The following is a 22,810-nucleotide window of genomic DNA, read 5'->3' as shown; positions in this document are numbered from 1 at the left end:
TATTAAAAATTACTAGAAAATAAATGTATTCTTATCAAAAATAATTATTATTCTCAAGTTATTTATAGAGATTATTTATTGTGTAATTACATATATTCTTGATAATACTCTATAGAAAGATTTTGCGGTAACTGAAGAATATTCTCTGGAAGGACTATTAATAACTTCAGAATAATTCTTATTTTCTATAAGAATAATATTCCCCAGTGATTTATGAAAGCAATCTTTCCAGATAATATTCTCAAGGATATTATATGTAACTATTATAAACAGGAGAATATTCTCAAGTTATTTATAATAGTAGTCCTTGATGAAAATATTCTCCGAAAGATTATTCTCAAGAATTTTACATCTCTAGTTAGACTTCGTGACAATTTGTAACTAGGATCGATTTCATCTATTATGCTTGTTGTGTTACTCAGTTAATTGTGTTGCAGAATTACAATCAAAAGCTATGATGCAACATGTAAATCTCATCTCAATTGTTGGAGATACTTTATTTAAGTGGGTGCCATGACCAATAAAGTTTATTTTTCAACGATTTAAAAAAAAAAATTTCATTCAATAAAAAAATCAAATGCAAAAAATTTTGTGTCAATCAAATTAATTTTGTTTTCTTTTCAAAATAAAATTAAAAATTAATGAATTATATTTTAAATGCAAACACGAAAAAAAAAACTTTGAACACGATTTTCATAAACTGCAATGTTTGAGTTTAAGATATGAAAAAAACCTACAACACCAAAAATTCTGAAATTTTATAGAAATATTTATATGACATGTTTTAATAAGATGAACCTCGAACTTCAATATCTGATCATCCATTAGAATTTTATAAAATTTTGAAAGAATTTTAAAGTTTGAAAAAAATGTATAAATTTCAAAAATCTGAGAACTCAACATTGGTTTTAAAAAAATACTTGTAATAACTTCTAAATCTGAGGTTCATTTTACTAACGCATGGCGAGTAACACATTTGAGAGAAATTTCTCATGGATGAACTCAAAAACTGCAATCTTAGAAAATCATAACAATTAACAATGGCATAAAAATTTGAAAAGTACACACCCACACACACATACAACAAAAGAAAGGAAAAAAAACTGGTCTTAGGGTTATCTCTCTCATTGTTCTGTTTAAAAAATTCCAAGTTGAACGTTTGGTGTACGTTCAGTGAATTTGGCAGGATTTTGAAGTAAGGTTATCAATTTTTAAAGCATTATAACTCCTTAATTATGGGTCAAATCAAAAAACTGAAAACACTTTTTCATCAGTTTTTCACAAGGAATCACATGTGTAATTATTGGGCGGTTGATAGTTACCACCCTGTATACTGGTCAGTTTTTGAAGGAAAAAATTCAGCCCAAGTTATATCAATCAACCTCAACCCCTCATAGCAAAGTGGACTAATTCTGGCCTACAAGTGGACCCCTGAAGTCCAGACAACACCCGGGCTCTGTCCCTTGAGGGATATAAGGTGGACCCCTGCAACTCAGCCTACAAAACAAAGCCATAACCATGAAATACATCGAAATCCCCTACAAAATGGACACAATTTATGGTAATTGCAAAATCATTTAAGACCCCCCTCCTCCCATGTACCAAGAGGCAGTGCCCAGATGAACCCCTGAATTAGGACGGTCATACGTCTCAAGGGAGTTTACAAAAAGTATCAATCGAAACAGCATGATAATTATAACTGTTTGTGGCCTGCAAAAAGGTTGCCATCTTTCATATCCAGCCAGCAGACTGAACATTTTGTACAACCATGCTTTCGCCAATGCTGTATCCAATGATACAATAGAAAAATGTTTTAATGCTGTCTCGTAAAGTGAAAAGTGAGTAAAGGGGAAAATATTTGGAAGATTTTAATCATTTTTCATAGTATAACTTCATCTTCGAAGAAAAATACATTTTTCCTTAAAAATCAGTCAAATTATTCAAGATTGGCTTGTACACAGATTTCTAATTTTATATTGTTTTGGTGATCAAGTTGGAAAAAGGGCTCGGCTTATACATAAATGAGCTTATGCACGAGTATATACTGGTACTACTACACCACACATGCACCTCATACACATTCCTCTGTGGAATTTCTAACAAACTGGTTCATTACAATTAAATTTAAGAGTGAGTTTTTTGGCCGACACTAAATAGTTTTTGTCTTCTGACATTTTGTTTGCACGAGTGGCAAACATTTTCAAGAATTTGCCACTCGTGCGAACAAAACGTCGGAAGACAAAAACTATATTTGACGTAGGACAAAAAACTCAAAACTCTTCAATTTAATTCTAATTTACACGATGGCCATGAAAGTCTTTGTTTCTTTAAACTGGTTCACGTTTGAATGTGTATGTATGTGTTGTGAACTTAATGTGAAGTTTGTTACTGTGTAACGCTTGTTATATGTAATGCTGCCATCAATTTTCCCAACTATCAGTGAATAATTGTACTGTTGTAGACCTGTTACTCTGTGACGAGCCATTTTAAAGGGGAGATCATTTGTGCCACGAAGATGAGTATATACTTTCAATACAAGTTAAAACAAATCTGACTGAAAATGCAGACTCAAAGCTAAATGCTTTCGAATCTAAACTCAGATTCTCTGTTGAAGTTTTAGAACAAATTTAGCTGATTTTTTCACAATAGATCAATTAACATAAGAGAACATGTTTGATGATATGGTACCTGCATGTTATTGAGAAATCACAGATAATGCTATCTGGGCATTGCTATCACTTTTGCATAATATGGAATGGACCACCTATATAACATGGGAAAAATTTTGTTACTGGTTATCAGGATTTTGGTTTATCAATTTTTTCTTCAGCCAAAAAAGCTGAAGTTATACCAGACTTTTTCTCTGTTGATTAAAATTTTCCATACTCCTCCGTGACCCATGTATGTCTGGCGCAACATGTACAGTATTATGGCATCATGAGTTTTATTTTAAAAAGACTAAAATAAGGAGTTTCACAGCTTATTAGATTTAGTCCAATAGTTGCAAACGAATGATGCTAATCCTTTCAGCCTCACTGGATGTTAAGCATTACAATATAGCTTAGGAATATGCTGTTATTTTGAGACCAGACTCGTCCTTAACAGATCATTATAAAAAACAGTTTATGGCCATTGCCATTAAAGACACACGAGTTGGAAGATATGGCTAATACTGCTTTTTCTATTTCACTATTTGAAAAATTTACAGCGCAATTAACTTTACATTATACCAGAGCACTTTTATCTATATAACACTATAACAGGTATCTTCAACAATAAAAAAAAATCATGAACACTGATCTCATGCTCCTGAATTCTTAATCTTCCCATTTAAGTATTCAAATTACACTTGTTATCATTTTAGCATACGTCAGAATTCCAACATCCTATAGGTGCTCTTTCTGTGATGCTGGGCATAAACGACGCTCATGATTCAAATCAAAATCTATGAAGATTTTTGTGTCAAAGATTTGCCTAACAGTATAAGAGGTCAACTCTTTCCAAGTTTGGCGCACATTTAAAAATGCACATTCATTGATGTGTTCCAAAATCTGCGTCTTCAAATTTTGCTATAATTGCCAAGGAAATTTCAACTACATCAAACATTATAATCTAGCCCGTCTAGTAATTTGGAGTTTCTAGGCAAGCTTCTTGCAACCACGGAAGAGGAAAACATCTCTGAATATAAATAAGAAATATTTAAACAATATATTTTTGATTAACTCATTACCCCTAATATAGTCCAGCACTTACCAATCTGGTACAACCTTGATTGGTAAGTGCTGGAATATAACGTGAATATAACCTTTCTCTTTTATAGAATGTGATTATATTACATTCTAAGTTAACAAAGAACTATGCATTGATGGAGATAGAACCCTATAATGAACTAGTGATACCTCAGCTAATGAAGATAATTTGTAATAAGTAATAGAATCACATTTGTAAGCCATATCTTTCATCAGCTGAAACGAGACCTTCAATAGGTTTCTATGGGAAAGCATTAAATTCATTCAAGAAACAGCCAAGAACCGTTAAACTGACCCCTAAACATGAACAGTTTTAAAATTTAAAAAAAAACGAGAATTTATAGGATAATTAGATACTGAAAATCTTTTTATTTTACATTTTGTACACAACAAAAACAAGCTTTAGCCTATTAAAGACCCAGTCTACTTGGCATAATCCAATTTAGACTAGGTTTCTCCATCCATTTGCGATTTGACCAGATCATTTCTGTATCTGCTATATGCAATTGGAAAAGATAAGCTTTTAGAATGTCCATACTGGTTCAGCTTGATGCTAAGAATCTTGCACTGAAAGAACGCCCCCATTCTAAAAAACAAGCTCTTCCCCCCCCCCCCAATTTATTTTCTATTAGCTGAACCTTCCATTTTACATGATATGGTTTAAAACTTTCAGAAAGAGAAGTGGATGTACACCTGGGAAAATGATTCGGAGGTGAATACAAGTTGACTGGGCTCGAGTGATTGTAATTCTTATGATAATTGAAGCTGAAATTCAGCTCGCGATGCTAGCTCATGCATTCATATCAATGATGCATGATTCATCAGTTAAGGTATCACAATACTTGGATAATGTACTCACTTTCAGCCAAGTCAATCGATTTCCTACCAATTCTATAATATAAAAAACTGAATTCTTAAACATCCAAGACACTTACTTCGTTCATATTCATATACAATGGTTTTTCGCCAACTACTACCGACTTGAATTTCAACTCTATAAAATGATTTTCAAACAGACCCCAAAAACATTATTTTGAGGATTTTTCATAAATCTCCTGAATTAAAGAATACAGTGTACTCTCTCTAATCCGGCACATGTCAGACCAGGGTGTGTTAGATTATCCAAATCACCGGGCTATTAGAAGTCAATTGAAAAAGCTTTTCATTTAAATATTATAAACTTCTGTGCGCAGACATACAGTGTCACGTTTTTCTCTTCTATACTCGAAGAAAACTGCCTAAAAAATACTCAATTATTGAGATCTACTGTAATATCATTGTACGGAAGTTCTACTGTATAATAGAATAAATGTCTCTTGTATTGAAAGACAAGACAGACAAATCAATCACAAGTAAATATGATAAATCAATGAAATTCACTCAAATTTATCGAAACTACACATAAATCTAAAATAAATTTGACACGAGGAAAAAGAACAACATTAAAAGACTGATCCTAATACAAAGGCTGCAACAGACAAATTGCCTGAGGTAGCTCGAACCCATAAAAATATGGATGCCAAATATAAAAAAAAAAATTATATGGAATATCGTTCTAGCAATGTTTCACTGTACATACAAGATTTTCATAACATGGTGGTTTTCCCACATAACAGAAGAACACAATGATCAGTGTTTAACACTTGCTTGAAAATATGAAACTTGCGAGATAAAAAAAAAATTAATAATAGAAAAAAGGGTTGACTGTTATAAGCAACGTCCATTATAATGAGGTTTGACTGTATTCAGGCAACAAATTACCTAAAAACAATGTTATAAACATAGACGTTAACTATGTATCTTAAGTAGGGTTCTGTCTAGACACTTTGTGTAGGGTCCTATTTATGTGAAAAGGGTCATTAATTTCCTGAACTTAAGTAGTTTTATGGGAAGCGGAATAATCTAGGAAATTGACACAAAAGAAATAAAATGTCAAATTTATAGTTTTTCCTTTTAATTTTGTGAAGGGTGTTTATTGGACACACAATTTCGTGAAGGGTCCAGAAAACTGACCCAAATTTTGACTGGTCAGACAGGGCCATCTTAAGAGCATCATGCGTCCCCGGACCAATTGATTTTTCTGAGGCCCTACCACACAAATTCTTGAAAATTCAACCAGATCTTTTTGCGAGGCCTTTTTCGCTTGAGGCCCTGCCCAGGTAGGCCCATCCTTAAGACCGCCCTGTGGTCAGTCTGTTAAGGTCAGGCTATTTCACACAAACAATATCTTCCAAGTATAAAAACATCTCAGCATTCACAACATGAAAGATTCAATTTCCATAGATTAAAGCAATGTCCTTCATTACATTAAAAACAATGAGATATGGGTAGAAGTTTCAAGTTGGCCCTATATCAATCCCTGTAAGGTCATTTTCAAAAAGCAATGTGCCTTTGATCATTTCTCCCTCCCCCATATGGGCACATCACATTATTTGATCACTTCAACAGGACAAATTAATATGGTAGTATGTGCCTACACAGAATCTTTTGTATTGTTTCGCAACAAGATTGCAAATGCAACAAGCCCTCAGATATCACTTTTTTTTTCACCTTTACAGCACGTCAACTCTGGCTACGTATCACCACATGGAATGGTGACACAACTCCAACTAATGGAGTTGGGTAGTAAATGAAAATACCATCTATCGGTGGCCACCCCATGCTCAGTAGGTAAAGAACTTGTTTATAATGTTCTTGCTCAGATTCAAACCCATGAACCTTGACAGGAACTTCTACAGACTAGCACCTTACCACTAGGCCACTCAGGTGCAAGCCTTTGGCTAACGTTCTGCAGTAAAAATTCTCGTAACTGTTTTTTACACTTTTCTTCCGTAATGATCTGTAACAGAACCGATTGTTCCGTAACGTACATCACAGATTTTAACATAGTCTGCTTTGGGGATGGTGTGGGAAGAAACCATTACTTGCATCGAACAGGAAGCCCATACATCCACAATTTAATAAAAAAAAAATAGCAGTACCAACAACTTTTGGTAACAGATTGACCAGACAAAATATCAATGCTATTAGATGCCTTCGAAAGAACAAAAACTGGTGACAAATTTAAAAATATATAGGAGATTTCTAATATTACAATTCTTAACCGTGTTCATTATAAACTACGTCCATTATAATGACGCTCTACCTTATTTCGCGAGAACAACAATTTACATAAAAAACAACATTACACAGCAATAGTCACAGATGCTTTTTAATTGTCTTTCCCCCGAACCAGTCCAAGCAAAAAAAAGTTATTGTTAACCAAGTCTATTTTAAGATCGGGCAATTTCAGACAAACAAGATCTTCCAAATATAATCGAGATCATAACATAGATCAAATTTTGAAGGGGAAAAAAAAATATTCTCACACATATTAAACAATACTAGTGAGATATGGGGGGGGGCAACTTTTCTCAACCATATCCTCAATCAAGCCCCACGAGGAGGAGGTCCATTTAAAGATCCAACATATATATAAATACATCCATCTCCCCCTTCCCCATATGGGCTCATCACATCATTTAATCCCTTCTACATCATGACATAGTCACATGAATTAACATGGTCGTAGATGTGTGTGTGGGGGGGGGGGGTCATCCATCACATGCGAACAGGAAGCCCATAATTATACAATCCACATTAAAAAAAAAAAAAGAACCAGCAACAACTAGGAAAGGAGGAGAAGAAAAAAACCGTCGACGTGTCACGATAGCACTGCGGGGTCAGAGATTCGAGCAACTTACCGTACTGCGTCCGGGAGAGCCGTCCTAATAGCGAGGAAGTGCGCTCTTGTTTCTAGCCAGTTTCCTGGACAGTTATCTACGGGAAAAAAGAAAAAAAATAGAGAGAGACGGGATAACAATCATTTGCGAGGATAACGCGGTGGACAACTCGCTACGCCATTGTTTCAAATAACGCTTCAAAAGAAATTTAGATCAAGCGTCGACGTCGGAATTAAAAGCACAAGCCACTCACCTGCACGACAGATAACTTAAAAGTGGGATAAACGCCGTGTCGACGTTTCACCATATAACAAAATAGCAACACACTCCATCGAGGAGGAGGGGGAGGGGGGGAAACAGCCGTGGAGAAGAAGAGGAGATGGGGTGTGGGGGGAGGTGATGGAAACGAGCCGTCCTATTGGATGAGAAGTAAACCACATGACTGTTTCCGTCGAATCGACGACTTGTGTGGATGGCGACAATCCAAAACAATCCGAACACACGGACAATTGAATGAATATGTTGTTAATTCCTAAATACGTCATTCACTGAGATTCTCGAATCACAGTCACGCTTTTAAAAAATTACTCTTTATTTGTCGAACTCAAGTCTATTTTGATTGGCTCATATTCCTGAGGCTGTGTGGAAGGGTTCTCCTGACTTTTTTTCCCAAATACCAGGGCATGACACCCCCCTCCACATCGTAGATCCAGGGCCCCCCCAGGCTGAAATCTTTGATCGCCCATTACCCCTCTTTATAGTCCCCCCGTCGTGTACTTGTAGTGTAAAAAAATAAATAATCCGATTTTTCCTGGGTTCCAGTGCTGAGGTGCCCTGTCAGGCGTAAGCTTGTATTCGGCCCATGAGTCCGAACCCCAGTGCATCTAAACGCATGAGTTCACCCGGCCACGACCCGGACCCTCAAGTACAGAGGTTGCCTCCTGAAAATGAGATCTGTTTAAAATTTTCGAGTGTAAGCATGTAAGTTGGAAGGCACAAGTTTATAACCACGTAGAGAGATCAGAAAAGTAACCTCCTGGAAAGACCGTAGCCGGGGGGGGGGGGGGGTCTGGTCCCCAATAAACCAAGAAATGTGAGAAAATGACAGAAAAAGGTAAAAAGATGACCAAATCTATTATTCTATCACTTTGCCCCAGGAGCTAGGGCCAAAGATCTTCGGTTAGTAAGTGAAAATATGTTATTTAAACTTTGGGCCCCTCAAATTATGAGGCAATAGGCGGCCTCATAATTTGAGATAATGCTTATGCGGGAATAGACCCTGATCAAATCATAAAGCCATTCGTGTCCCAAATTCATAAGCACTCGGAACGGATACAGAGCCGAATCTGGGTAATATCTTTAGATTGTATAAGCTGGCAGTTATACACGGTGTATCCCAAACCTTTTGTTTTTTTGATGTCGCGGACCCCTTGTAGTGAAAGTTAATGCACCGTGGATCCTTTGTAGGTCAAGGCTCCACGGACCCCCCCCCCCCCGCTTCCCCTATAGCGTCAGTAGGTCAATTTCAATGCCAGGGCGGAAACTAAGGGGAGCAGGTGGACGCTGAACAAAGGAGGGTGCCAATTTAACCCTTTAACCTCTCTTTCAGAATTACGAGGGGGGCGCCTAAGTGTGTACTTGCCCCGGCTGACCAAGTATCTAGTTGCGGCCCTGTTCAATGCTACCCTCCCATGAAATCAAAAATGTATTGCTTTTTTTTAAAATTTTAATTCGCATACTAAATTATATTTGAATGCAAAATTCGAATTAATTACAATTTCGCAGCACAGAATGTGTCATTTATGTAATGGAAGAAAATGAAAATGATCCCGCGGACCGCTTACACAGTACTGGTTCCTAACCAGCTACTGGAGCAGTGACTGACGAAATTTCGATAGCTATGCAATGACATCGGAGGCCCCCATGCATGAAGAAGCCCGTGCCTGGATAAAACTATATATAAAGATGGCCCACCACCATGGCCCCCACATCCTAGACCAGGGCCCCTAGGATGGGATCTTTTCTGTCCCCCCCCCCACGACCACACTTTCACGGGCCCCCTGCCCCTTATGATGAATGTATAGCGTGAAAAAGCAAAAAAATGGTGAAAATCGTCCTGGGCCCCAGGGCTGGAGCCTTGTTAGCCCACCCCTTGTGGGGGCCATGCCCATCACTAATGGCTATGTGTATATCTATGACACACAGAAGGTGGTAACAGTTGCGCAAATGGGTCGGTTGAACTCTACTACCACGAGTTGGTTGAACTCTACTATTACTACTACTAGTTGATTTCTACTGACCACGAAATAGACGATAGCACATAGGGCAGAGATACCTGGTTGGGGGGGGGGGGGGGGTCATAAGGGGTAACAACTCTCTCCAGGTCTACCAGGTATATATATCCAACTCAATCCAACTCAAAAGTAGGTCCGTCTAATCACTTCGTATTTAATTTTCTGGGCTTCGTATCTCTAAGCGAACTCAATTTTTCAAAAATTGAGAATTCAATACACTTTTTAAAATTATTGATGTAGTGGAAAACCCGACTAAATTTCCGCATTTCTACAGTAAAATCGGCAATTTTAACACTGATTTCTATGAGGATCACCCTTTTCCTGACCCTCAAAGCGATGCTGATAATGATTATCGACTATCGTTATCAAGGCCTTATGAATGATCATCCCTTCTTTCGTGACATGTTCAGCACTCAGACGATAAAAGCCATTATTGCTTCTCTTCCTGGTCGATCATCTCCGGGTCCTGACGGAATACCCAGTTGTTTCTACAAACGTCTTTCAGACCCGATATCTTCTCTGCTTAGCTCCATCTTCACATCCTTCTATGACTACGGGTCTATCCCATGCTCTTGGAAATCTGCAGTTATTAGTCCAATTTATAAGAATAAAGGCTCCAGGGCAGATCAGAATAATTATCGCCCGAGATCGTTAACCGATATATCCTGCAAAATTTGCGAGAGATGCATCGTCAATCAGTTACTTCCATTTGCCGACGAGATGGGCTTAATCCTTAGTCCCCTCAGTTCAGTTTGGCTTCATTCCTGGCCGCTCCTTACCAGTGCAGCAGTTGATTTGTCATGATATATGGGAAAGTGCTATAGACTCTGGACAAGAGATTGATGTAATTTACGTCGATTTCCAAAAGGCATTTGATAAAGTAGACAGATTGCTACTACTGAGGAAGCTAGCTTGCATGGGGGTTCCGGATAAAGTTGTGAGGATAATTCAAGAACTGCTGTCAGACAGAGTTCATCAGGTTCGCGTAGCCAGCGTGATGTCTAGAGAATGTCAGGTGCCAAGCGGAGTTGTCCAGGGATCGGTGTTAGGCCCGATCTTATTTACTTTGTACACTTACGATATTACTCAGGCTGTGTCACCCATCTCTCTATTGCAATTCGCTGATGACGTGAAGGTATTCTCTCCAGTGGAAAATACTAGGGGCTTAAGAATTGCATGCCAACAACTTTTCCAGTGGAGTTGTCAGTATAAGCTACCTATTTCATCATCAAAAAGTGGATCAATGCATTTAGGTAGACGCACCGATCCTGAATATTACCAACTAGGTAATGAAACGTTACAGCAATTGGATACATGCGTGGATTTAGGTATTGCAATGAGCCGCATTCTGGATTTCACTGATCATTATCATGGCATAGTCTGCAAAGCCAATAGAATTTCATATATGTTACGTACGGCATACCGTAAGTGTGATGCGCATACGTTGTCATATGCTTTCTGTGTGTACGTTCGCCCGACCCTGGAGTTCTGTTCGCAAGTATGGAGCCCTTACAAAATCAAGGACATACAGCTCCTCGAAAAGCCACAGAGGTCGTTTACTAAACGAATACCTGGCATGAGCGGTCTATCTTATTGCCAGAGACTTCAATTTCTGGGTTTACACTAGCTGGAATGGCGTAGAATCGCTGCAGATCTGAAGATGTGCTACAAACTAGTCCACCAAATTGTTTATCTACCATCGAGAGAGCCTTTCTTTGAGATCATAGACAGGCGAGTTAACCTACGTAGGCATCGCTTCCAAATAAGAATACCAATGGCTAGAAGGGATTGCTTTTTCCACGGATATAGATGCCGTGTGGCAAGAATATGGAACAGTCTTACATCAGAACTTGTATGCGCCTCCTACGCAAGATTTGCTTCCACTATTGGGGATTTTGACCTGGCTCCGTATGCGAAGTGCTTCCCGTGCTAACTATTATTATTATTTTTTTTTTTTTTTTTTCTTCCAGTATAAGTGCATTTCATGCCTTCTGGGGTTATTGTAAATAAATAAATAAATATTTGAATTATGACGTCATTCAAAAAACCTTATTACTGGGAGAATTGAAAATGTGGCAAACCATTATAAAGGCATAAATATTATACATATATTGACAGCGTTGAAGAAGTGGCAAGCCATTGTAAAGGCATAAACACGTCTGAAACGCATTGCTAGGGAACCACGGTAACCAATGTAAACGTTCGGAAAGTGATTGTTGAGGCCGAAAAACCATTGTTGCCCGACAGTTTTTTGCCCATTTGGGGCACTTGCCTTGCTCTGATGAAATTTTAAAGTAGCCTATCGTTCCAGCCGGGTCCCATTTGGTATATATGCAAAATTTGGTGACGATCGATCTAAAATTGTAGATTTGTATAGAGAACATACACACACACAGAGACAGAAAATCAATTTTATATATATAGATGTTTCTTCAGCCTATAATCTCACGATAGAGAGGCCCATAAAAAAAATATCTGTACTGGGACCCATCAAAGATCGCAACCGGGAGGGGGGGGGGGAAGCTTACTGAAAGAGATTTGAGGGACCATTTCTAAAATTTATATGTACGCAGGGCACTACAATGGAAGGGCTGTCAGGACTAGACGACTGATCATCTTCCCAGAGCAACAATGAGTTACTCTTTCGGCCGCGACAAGTATGCACATTTCACCCCTCCTCCTATTCCCCTGTGTAGTTTTAAATACGTCGTTGAAGGGAAAATGTTATTACATTGCTCACCTTCACTTTGAGAAACTACTCTATACCTTGCGGATACCTCTCAAACTTGGATAGATTTTAGGTGTCTTAACTTAGATAGGTTTTACCGTATGATGTTCCATGTGATATGCCTGTTGTGTTGGTGTCGATGACTCTGGGTTTCGCGAACCACTCAGGAAAGTTTTACGCACTGTCGACGTTCACTCGACCTCGGCTTATAAAGTGCTTACGACTTGTCCGGGTGTGACCATAGAGTGACGAATTAATGCCCTACCGATTTCCGTGAAACTACGCCGAGTAAGTGAGTCTGCAACTTGACCCGTTCGTCCACTACTCCCCGTAAACATCCCGTACAGAAAATAGTACAGGACAGAGATGGCTACCGGGCGGTACCGCCGAAGCGATAATCGAACCCATAATGGTGAATACTACGAGTTTTGAGGACTACTCCGAGAAGATTTACGTAATGAATGACGTTCACTCGACCCCGGCTTATAAGGCTTAATAAGACGTTTAATGTGTCCAGGTGTAGGTACCGATGCATAAATAGTGGAATTTCTCACTACGCCAAGTGAGTCTGCCACTTGTCCCATTTTTTCGTTCGCTACTTCCCTGTGCAGGACTATCCTGGAATTCCTGAGAGTGGTTATCCGTGTGTCTCAAGTAATTGTGTAACGCTTACTGTCAGTGCAGAGAATGCCGAAAAGGAAAAAAGCACCATAACCTCCTCACGCCGTTATCGTGAGGAGGTTATGGTGCTTTTTTCCTTTTCGACATTCTCTGCACTGACAGTAAGCGTTACACAATTACACTGCTGGCCACCCAAATTGCAACACCAAGAAAGACAAGAGATATCGCAACAATATTTATTTTGTAGATAACATGTTGACCAAGTATCAAATGATTAAATTTATAGACTTCTGTGAAGTGTGGTTCCTGCCAAAATCAGTAGCCAGAGCAGCCGCCATTGTTGGAGATCACCGCTGCCACACGCCTCGGCATTGATTCAAAGAGACTTTGGATGTGTTCTTGGGGTACAGCAGACCAAGCAGCTTCCACGCGTTGCCAAAGTTGATCTGGTGTGGCAGCTGGGGATGTAATCTGGGTCAATCGCTGAGCAACCATGGACCACATGTTTTCTATCGGTGAAAGATCCGGAGAGCGAGCTGGCCAGGGAAGCAATTCAATCTGGCGATTGACGAAGAACCTTTGGACAATGCGTGCCACGTGTGGTCGCGCATTATCCTGTTGAAATATGGCTGTGGGCAAGCCCTGAAGGTAAGGAAGGACAACTGGCTCCAACACCTCGGAGATGTAGCGCTGGCTTTTTAAAGTACCGGCAATGCGTACTAGAGGAGTGCGAGAGTGATATCCAATACCGCCCCATACCATAATACCCGGTGCAGGACCAGTGTGGTGGTGCATAACGCAGCTGTTCAGCATCCTCTCTCCACGGTGTCTCCAGACTCGAATCCGACCATCGTGGTGTTGCAGACAGAAGCGTGACTCGTCAGTAAAGACAATTTCATTCCATTGTGCCGTCCACATCCTTCTTTCATCGCACCATTGGCGGCGGAGACGTCTGTGGTTCTGCGTCAAGGGTAGACGAAGCAATGGACGTCTTGCGGACAGACCACTCTGCTGTAAACGGCGTTGAATGGTACGCGCAGACACTGGATGATGCGGTACAGACTGAATGTGCTGTGCTATGGTTCGTGATGTGGCTGAGCGATCCGTCACTGCCATACGCACAATACGCCTGTCATCACGTGAAGTGGTGCACTGAGGTGGATGCGATCCAACACGTCGGTCCGTCGTACCCTCCTGCATCCAACGATCACATATCCGCATTACAGTTGTTTGGTTTCGTCCAACACGACTACCGATTTCCCTGAAAGATAATCCACAATCTCGGTAGGCCACTATCCTTCCTCTGTCGAACTCGGATACTTGATCAAAAGATGATCGCTGTTTTCTACGAGGCATAATTGATCGTTTTTTTGAAAAAACCACAAGAAAAACACAATTGCCGTACTTCAAATCGTCGAAATCTCCAAGGCTTAAATAGCGCTTTGAAGTGGCGCCACAGGCGCGCGTGATGTGCGTCTGCGCTGAAATTCTAATCATTTGCATATCTCACCTCCGCTAATGCATGTTGTAAATTTCATATTATTTGCATGCTTCCTTCAGGGTGTTGCATTTACGGTGGCCAGCAGTGTACTTGAGACACACGGATAGTTTTAACGGAAAGTTTCGATTCTCACGATAACGGGTCCGTTATCGTGAGAATCGAAACTTTCCGTTAACAGGTCGTATCTGCTGCTAAGGAGTGAAATATGTTAAAAGCTATATGACACGATATTCGGAAAAAATGTTTGTCCATGAACGTGTGACGGTAACCGCTAATGGAAGTATCTGTTATTGGAAGTATCCACTGCATCGTTTTTTCCAGATACTTAACATTTATTTAATATTTTCACGATGTTGATTATAACTCCCCCAACAGCGGATATTTCTCGAACAGGGAATTTCTCGGTTGCTTGGCGACCCGTTATCACGAGGTTCTACCCCATTATACTGTCAGACCTGTCTATATAACGTCAACCATGGAACTTCCTAGGACTTTATAAGCGGAGTTACTTAAAAACTATCATTCTGCAGGGACCTTCAAAAAGCTGACAGTATACGCAGGGTGGCGTTAAAAATGATATAGGTCACAAAAATGATATCGAGGTCTTACTGTAAATATATTATGAGTTTGTTTAGAACTAATTTTTCTAACCTCCTTCTTTGGCTATAATTCTCATAATCGGGGATGGAGGGGTGGGGGGGGGGGGGGTCAACGCCCAGGTGGCAATTTCTTCCTTCCTTCTTCATAAATTTAGCCTGAAAATCGACTACGATTATGGGGACCCTATTAGTATGTAGGGCAGGGGCGGATCTAGAGTTCGCTGTTGAGAGGGGTGATTTTACAAATTACTAAAAAATTCGTCTCAGCCGCGGGTGACTATATGACTCGCGACAGTTCCCCCCCCCCCCCCCCACCCAGTGATTCCTTCAGCGCTTCTGGTTGATAGGGCTCTATTCTGGAAGCCCGGGGATCGATGTCCTTTCACAGGATCCCCACGATTTTTATCCGACTATATTCATGAATATAGTTTTAAGTTCTTAAATCTATCCAAGGGTCACACAAAATTCTTGTCCTTTATGAGCCCGTTGAAAACCCTTCCCTAACAAACCCCCAAAAATTACCAGCCTTTACGGGGTTCGTAAAAAATCCTTTCTTAAGAAGGCCCCCGAAAAATTTCTGGTTTTTATGAGCCCGTGGAAAATACGTACCTAAGAGAGGCCGGTGAAAAATTGTTAGCCTCTATGGGCTCGTAAAAAATCATTTCCTAAGTGGGCTCAGCTCCTACCCTTTAGAAGCCGTGAAAAATCCTGTTCTGAAGGTGCCCCGCTTCAGGATGTGGAGACTCCGGACTGAAGTATAGTCTCAAAAACATAACCCGCTTCTAATAATTAAATAGCCTCTTCGATCATTACGTGAGGATTTCAAGTTGACCAGATAAACATCGATCATTACGGGAGGATTTCAAGTTGACCAGATAATTGACTGATTGATTTTTAATAATATTGCTCGATCATTCATTTAGATTTCACTCTAATTATATTGTGAGAACTCTTAGTGATATTCGGCTTCGTGGATACTGAAATATGGGATATACTGAAATTATGGGACTATGCTTACGGTCGTTATTTGACGAATTAAAATAATTTATAATTTAGCATTGATGAATTCATAATTATTTTTGAAATAATTATTGAAGAAAACGAGATGAAGTTTAGGTTGGTGACACTGTTAAAATTAATTTAAATAAGGTTACAGACAGGGCCGTAGCTTGCTCTCTTGCCCCCCCCCCCCCCCGAAAGAGTTATACTAAAAAAAGAAGGGGGTTTGGTGCACTGGCTCGGGGGCAAGGGTCATTGTGTGCCCCAGTTGATCCAGCCTAGTTACGGGCCTGGTTACAGAATAATTAATTGAAAGTGAATATAGAAATGAAAAACAGACCCTTTTCTCCGGATCGGGGATCGTCTTCGATCGCCGATGGGCGTCCAGTAGACAGTGCATATTCCCATAATTTCAGTGGAAGACTGAAGAAAGACATTGTCGAATTCATATTATAAGGCGATTTCAATAATGATTTCGAATTATGAATCTCCGCAAGAATGGGAGTGAGCATTTCTTGAGTATTCGTGAATGAAATATAATCGAACGCACCAACAGTCGAAAAAGTTTTAACATACAGTTATATGTAGAGTAGGATTAATTAGCATTCATATATTCAATGATTTTGACATTGCAGCTGAAACTCGTTAAGTGTTCTTAACCTTATCAGGCACTTTAAGCATGGCCCGCGGGCCACATTTGACTCTTGGAGCTTTTTGTCATGGATAGCTCGCCCATCATTTTCAGAAAATGGTTGAAAACATTGAGAAAAGATAAATAATAGAGATAGAATAAATGAAAGAAATAATTTTTGAATTTTTTAAACAAAATAATTTCAGAGAATTAGTGAAAAAAATATCTTATGAATCAATGAGGAAATAATTTCGCAATTTCTGATAGAAATCATTTCACAATCAATAAAAGAATAATTGCATAATTATTAAGAGGAAAGGATTATAATATATAATTATTTATTATAATCATATAAGACAGGGGTTCTCAACCGGTGCTCCGCGGCCGCTCCAGTAAAATAAATAAACAAACAGTAAATTTGAAAAAAATATATAAATATTTTAAATAATAAAAATAAATAAGTAACTGATGAATAAATAAAAAAATATTCCTATGGGGCTCCGCCATTGAAATTATACATCAGAAAGGGCTCCGCGAGTCAAAAAAGGTTGAGAACCACTGCTATAAGATATTTCATACAATTATAAATATATTGAGAAAGAAAATAATTTTTTTTAGAATTACCGAAATAAATAATTAAAGAATCATTTAAAGTAATTTCAGATTAAAATTAATCTGGTTTTACCAGAATTGAGAATTAATTAATTTAACCGGCAATTAATACAAATTTTTTTTTTCTTAATTAGTGGAAAAGAACTGTTTAAAAAGATAAACAAAGTTGATAATTAATAAAAGAAATAATTTCAGAATAAATAAAAGTCTTCAATTATTTTTGACTCTGTTTAACCCGGGGCCCTATTAGACTCTTGTATTAAGATGTCACTGAATTTGTATGAGTTGGTGACTCGCAGGCTTCGTTAGAAATTTAAATTTGGCCCGCCGTGTCTCTGAAAGGTTGAATACCTCTGCACATTCCTCTGAGGAATTCCTCACAAATTAAATCCATGCAGAAACTTGTTGTGTGCATATGCATGGGGCCCTAATGTATTACATTTGTCAGCTGTGTTCTTGCATCAGCTAACACGAAACAAGCGCAACTCTGACAACACAGTACTCGGACTAACATATACAAATACAAATACAACGCCACAACAGGCAAAATGCCCAACGAGGTGGCTGAGAAAAAGATGCCCGTAACAAATATGGATGTCATATATTTCTAAAATACAGCAACCCAATTAAAAACACAATCAAAAAATTATAAACAATATAAACCCATTAAAAATACTATACAATGCCCATAATGTATTTATGGTTGTCTTATTTGCGTTAGGGCCGCACGTATACACACAACAGGTAACTGCATGGATCCAATTCGTTAGGAATTCCGCAGAGGAATGTGTACGAGGTCTGGCCGCAGAGAGCAACAGGCCTACAATGATACAAATATTCAATCGTTACACTTCACTCTCACAGTTAAAAAAATTTATAACAGATAGTAGCTCTACATAATACAAGCAGTACGCAGAAACAAACTTCACGTTAGGTTCACTACACATACCGAGACATTCCAACACGTTCCAATTCATTAGAAATTCTGCAGAGAAATATGGACTGGTTGCGTGTGTGGTTTATTAGTCGTAATAGGTGACGGGAACTTTCGTCGGACACTGTTGATCTGACAGGTATGGCGTGGCTATTTTTACAAATCACCCCACCGCATTAGAATTTGTTCGACTAGATTCATGGCAAATACTGTTTATGGTTTTTTTCCTATATTGCCACTCCTAATAATGATGTTCGTGACGTGGCAGTTGTAGCCCGAACTCAGTGATCAACATTGCGCCAAACGGAACTTCAAGTTACCTTTAGCTCCAAAGATGACCTTAACTGCGATAGGGATGGAACTTGATTCCAACTTTAGGGAATTATTTTTCGTGTCTGTGGCAAATAATAAGTGAAAAAGAAAAGAAGGTAAACATTTAAAATATAAGACCATAGTGAAAGAGAAAAAAAAAATAATACAGCTGTTTTCTTTTTCACATCAATGTCTCTTCCGACAGCCCTTATTGTTGATTCGGAAAAGTTCAACGTGCTTCTTGGTATTTATTTATGTTGTTCCTTTATTTATTCATTCCGCTTTCATTAGCAACAATCGTTATTAGAAATATTACAACATAATACACGAGTTCTTCGAACGTGTATCTTGAATAATATAGCTTGAATATTCGATTTATGACATTTCACGAATGTTACGTAAGTATGTTGTAAGTTGCAATGCACAAAAGAAGTACACTATGTATTAAAAAAGTGGAATTTTTATAGGAGAAAAGAAGAAAAAAAATATATATATATATATAAATGGAGTTCTCGCTCTTTTTCTGAAAATCACAAAAAAGGAGAGCAGAAACATAAACATGTCTTCGTTTCATAGCTGGACGTCTGGATTTTATTTGAAAATACAAGATGGGATGTATGTCTCATCTGTATTAGAGATAGTATCTCTAGTGTGATACTAGAATAGCTGCAATAAACTTTCGTACTTTTCCATATATAATAGAGCTGCTTATAATCTGGGCCCGATTTCAGCACGGGTTATTGCTTAGTCTGTGCTTAGTCTTGTTCAAAAGCTGTGTTATAGCCATGGGCATAGTCCCTATTTTCTACTTAAAACAATGCGCCCTCTCCCGTCTCTTCCTGAAAGACTCCCAACCAGAAGCAATAGTGAAACCTCCTAGAGTGAAAAATCCCAAGCCGGGACAATTGGTGTGCCTTCAAACTAAGAATTTTAACGGGCTGGATCTGCTCAGTTCGTTAGTATTCCAGCAACGAGTTAGAATACTCAACTGCTCTCCATGTCAATTTTCCAATATATTTACAATATAAAAGATAATCCAATAATGTCGATTCCGAGCCCCCAGGATAAAAACTGTTAGCCTATCATTTGTCTAACAAGAGTCTCTCTGGAGAGAGCAGACAAACCGCCAACTTGATACTTACACAAGAAGAAATATTCACGTATCCGCCATTTTCACTTCAAAATATGGAAAACAAGACAGATGGTACAAGCAGTATTATACGGAGGGCGGATGACTCTGAGAACACAAACACGTTTAGGGGCAGTTGTTCTCAAACTTGCCACCCCGGCTTCCTTGCCATTACAACGTTAATCAATAGCTTCTCAAAATAGTCTAAAAAAACCGCTTCATAGCACTGAATGGGCAATCATTCGACGTAAATAGCTCACCGGCGCATGTACGGTTAAGTAGCAGTAGTAGCCTTTCCAATGTAGTAATGAATCGGGCAAGGATTGGTATTTTCCTGATAAAATGTAAGGAAGGTGTATCAGAGAATTTCCTCTTCTATGACAAACAAGTACCGTATATTCGAGCTACTTTGTCCCCGGAATGTCACTTTATCCCGAAGGTTCGCATAGTAGCTGGCGATTCTGCCAGGCCATAGCACTAGTTAGGCAAGCCCACCTTCAAAGGAGTTCTACTATTCACCGCTATCTTGCAGCAGTGCTGTATTCCTGTATTCATTACACTGTTAAATACATGTTTTGTTGTTATCAAACTTTCGTTTGTGCAAGAAATCCAATACATGTTTTAGTTTAGGTCGGTACCAAAATTTAAAGCCAATATCATCCTTATTAAGAATACCGTATACAAAATACTTTTGTTGAACTATCAAGGTCTTTTGGTAAAATGCATAGATCAAAAAATATAGTACCAGTACCTCCCTATAACGGATTACTTTGTCCCCAAATACAAAGTGGGCAAAAGTTAAGGAAAATGTTTGAGCCAACTCCATGAACCGGTAGTAGTAAAACTAGCAAGTCTGTTGAAGAAAATGTGCCATTGGAATCAACTCCTCAAACTGCGGAAACCCAATCTCTAAAGAACACTTTGGAAATTGTAAATATTGCAGTACAATACAGTTATAGTGGCTTGGAAAAAGGAAAACATATATTATTTCTCAGGACTGGTTTATGAGTGTATCAAAAACTGGAACGGACAGAGCCTACAAAAAAAGCTTTGAAGAGGCCAACAGAAAAAGACACCCTTTTCTACAAATGATCTAATATAACGTTAACACAAGTGATCAAGTGCCTCCAAAATTATTGAAAAAAAACACCTTTTTCTTTGAATATTGTATAGCCAAGAATTGAAAGTGGTTTTTGAATCACTTTCCCAAACTTATGGGCCACTTTGACCCAAAATAAAGATAAATAAATTTTATAAAAGCGTTATAGAAAGTGAACTTGTTATCAGAAATCTTGTTGTCACAGTAATTTAAAGAAAGGTTGAACTATTTAAAAATTACTTAAAACTTCAGATTATAAATAACTTTTTTTTTCATAAAAGTAGGTCAAAGTAAAACCCGTGTTTACGGTACGTAATCTCCAACGTTTGTTTACCGATCATTACTTTCAAATCAAAGATATTTTTAATTAAAAACATTGATCTCTTCATTCATTATGATTCATGTGCAACTTTGAGTTTTCATCATAATGATTGATCATTAAAAGAGTTCTCAGTGAAACATTTTCATTTCAGACCAATGCAAATAGTTTATTATTGAATATCTTAATACTCCTCATATAATGAAAGATATTTTAAGGGAAAAAAATGGAATTTATATAATGAGATCGACTGAATTCGTAAATATGTCAGCAACTAGTTGGAAGATTGCATTTGCTAATTATATCCGCACGGACATGATAATTGACCTCGTTAATGATGATGCTCTTTTTCGAATTGACGATTATTTTCCACGAAAAAAACGTTCTTCCTCAGTTCACTTAATACATTGTCAACGAATGTCGCAAAGGAATAACAGAAATTGAAGCTTATTCGAATAACAGAGCATACCTTTTAGAGAACGTTTGCATATGTACTCGGTAAACTTTTTATCGGGTCGCGTCAGGAGCGGAGGATTAATAGTAAGCCCTGAATTAATGCCAACCGCAAACAACTCAATAGCACCGCCTCCATTTAAACAACATCAGGATCCAATTTTAGGGTATCGGATGTAAAAAAAAATAAGTAAATTATATGATGGATAGTAAGTATTGGCTGCCGGAATCCAATTCATAATTACCGGACTGTTTGAGTTTATCTTTTATTTCAGTTGAAGTTGGTAGAATCTAGATAGATAGAGTAGAATCGTTAGTGGAACCTAGGTAGGACTATGACATTACATGTTGGGGGAGGGGGAACATATATTTCTACACTTTTTAACGGACAGAAGTCTTTTATGCGAACCATTCTGAGTAAAAATATGCTCACACACGTTTCCACTTTTCATTAAATTAAAGATACAACATACGTGCTCAACCCAAGGCCCGTTAGCCAAATTAGGCCCTCGGAGTAATCTGACGTGGCCCGCGATCACAACCCTAATTTTGTAAAAATGAACTAAACGAGCATATTCATAGATCACTTGAGTAACTCACGGCGCATTTCCAGATTACTTAAGTGACTCACGGCCCATTTCCAGATTACTTAAGTGACTCGCGACACATTTAGAGATCTATAAATGCGGCACATCTAGAGATCTATAAACGCGGCATGTTCCCAGGTCACTTAAGTGACTGACTCGGCTCAGTTCCAGAGCACTTGAGCGGCCCACGACACATTCCCACATGACTTAAGTGACCTGCGGCATATTACCTTAAGTGGTAATATGCCGCACTTAAGTGGTCCGTGACACGTCTTCAAGCAAATGAAGTGGCCCTCTCTCTCTCCTAAATGTTGAGAGCTCCCTTGCTCTACAACCCTGTTTCCCAACGTGGGGCCCATGCGTCACAAGGGAGCAATTTGATTTTTAGGGCGGGGGGAGGGGGCAATTTGAATTTTTCAATGAGGACTTGGAACCTTCTGAACTCCCTTAATTTTTTTATCAGTTCAAATTTTTCAACAATTTCTTGATGACTTCTCTTTTATATTTTTCTCTTTCAGTGG

The 22,810-nt window shown here is 38.5% G+C and overlaps 1 protein-coding gene across 1 annotated transcript in view; it reads right to left on the bottom strand.

The window, feature by feature from the left end:
* The window catches only part of Dp1 (satellite-binding protein 1 Dp1), a 53,727-nt gene extending 45,904 nt beyond the window's left edge, over positions 1-7,823 (bottom strand). The window contains exons 1-2 of the mRNA XM_089242795.1: positions 7,725-7,823; positions 7,493-7,568 (exon numbers count right to left, since the gene is read on the bottom strand). The gene's annotated coding sequence lies outside the window, so the exon portion shown is untranslated. The remainder of the gene's footprint in view (positions 1-7,492; positions 7,569-7,724) is intronic.
* Between the last annotated feature and the right edge of the window lie 14,987 nt (positions 7,824-22,810).

This window comes from Pholcus phalangioides, unplaced genomic scaffold (assembly GCF_987345545.1).
Source record: "Pholcus phalangioides strain wild (caught in Gottingen) unplaced genomic scaffold, Ppha-v1.0 ptg000015l_1, whole genome shotgun sequence".
Lineage (NCBI taxonomy): Eukaryota > Metazoa > Arthropoda > Arachnida > Araneae > Pholcidae > Pholcus > Pholcus phalangioides.
This window is presented reverse-complemented; position numbering and strand designations above follow the sequence as displayed.